Source organism: Meleagris gallopavo, chromosome 4 (assembly GCF_000146605.3).
Source record: "Meleagris gallopavo isolate NT-WF06-2002-E0010 breed Aviagen turkey brand Nicholas breeding stock chromosome 4, Turkey_5.1, whole genome shotgun sequence".
Taxonomy (NCBI): Eukaryota; Metazoa; Chordata; class Aves; order Galliformes; family Phasianidae; genus Meleagris; species Meleagris gallopavo.
This window is the reverse complement of record NC_015014.2, coordinates 40,945,543-40,947,354: the sequence shown is the minus strand read 5'-3', so window position 1 is coordinate 40,947,354 and position 1,812 is coordinate 40,945,543.

Here is a 1,812-nt window from a genome sequence, read left to right as displayed (position 1 = left end):
AAAAAAAAAAGCAAATGTAATAACCAATCACGAGGATAATTGCCTTAATTCAGTAATTCAGTATTGTTTTATAATCCACAGTTTTTTCTGTATTCAAAAATTCTTAACATGCTTTTAAACATCCAAGTTTTTCATGTTTTGTGCTCTTCAGTTTTTTCTTAACCACAATACTTAACCATATGGCCAACTGGAGGTATTATTCTGAATAAGGTCAGCTGCCATGGTTTCAGACAAAACTGTGCTGAAAACACACCACTGTCTCACCACACTGCTGAGAGGTAGGAACACACCCACGGCTGGGCTGCAGCCCAAAGGCAGCAGGAGCTGCAGTGGAGCCAAGACAGGTGGCCTAAATTAGGCAAACATTCCATACCATGTGATATTATTTGGAAGGCCATAAAGCTGTGGGGGAGGTGGTTTGGGACATCTTTTTGCTTGTTGTAGTTGTTGGTGTCCTTATATTGCTGTTCCATATCCATCAGCACATAGTGAGTAATTATGCTGTTGTGGTATATATTGTTATTATTGCATGTTTGTTTCCGTTTCTACTTCTGTTTTGGTAATTTGTTTATATCTCAACTCAGCTCTGTTTCCATTGTTTTTCCTCATCCTACTTTGTGGGTGAGGGGTTAGCAAATGGTTGTGTGGTGCTATGCTGTCTGCTGCGTTGAACCTTGACGTCAACAGAACCATGCAAGCAAAAATGTTTTTTCTCTCTTTCAAGAATATAAATTATCTATAACTTAAACATAAGTAGATGTTTATGAAGTGCACTCAATTTTAGTGATGGTATTTACCCCTAAGATCTATTCAGTGTTATATTAAGACTTTAACCCTGTGTAATCACTGATTATAAGGTCTTAAAATTCATTGTCTACTATATTACAAACCGATTTATTCTATGTGCTATAGTTGAATGTGACTTGCATCTTCTGGCAGAGGAGTTTAGTGATTTAAGACAAGTAACTGGTGGAGATGATGTGAATATCTGTTATAGGTAGAGTTTTAACATATTTGTCTTGTATTGTAAAGTTCTATAATGTTGGAGGTAATGTTTCTGGCTTTCCTGATGTCAGATTACAAGGGTTTACAGGGAAAGTACTTCCCAGAACTAAGAACTTGCAGTACTTCTGGGGATCAGTTAGAGCCTGGATGTCTTTTCATACAGAAAAGAAAGGATTTTTGTATTGAAGGAGACCCCAGGCTCCTTTATTTTGAACTAAACTGAGAATTAAAAAGTAGTCTATATGACTGCTTTGTTAAACTTTGGATTATCTTAATTTACTTTAATTGCTTTTCCATTGGAGAAAGGATTAATTAAAGTATTGTATTGGAAATTCATGAGATGCCTTAATTGCTTTTTATAAAAGTTATGATACACCTGAGAACCTGAAGAGAGACCAAATCTGTTTGACTAATGCTGTATAACTTATTTATTATTCTAAATATGTTATAACTTTCCTAAAAATGTTGAAACACTACCGATTTTTATTAGTCCTAGTCTATTTATGTAAAAGATGATGTAAGTTTTTCTATGCACAACATATTGTAGAAAGTATTAATAGCAGCATTCCATGCAGTCCAGAAATGTAATGATCATTATAAATTAAAAAGATTGATTTTTTTTATAAGCCTGGGCAGAGACAGGTTTTTGCAACTACATCACTATTACAGTTAGTCTTTAAAAAAGCAGCCTAAGAAAACAAAATCAAAAATCTTCTCTTTCATAAGAGGCTGTAATCAATCCAGTTTTTTTCTATTCAAGTCTTATTAACAGGAGACCCACAGAAGGAAACAAATTAAGAAATTCAG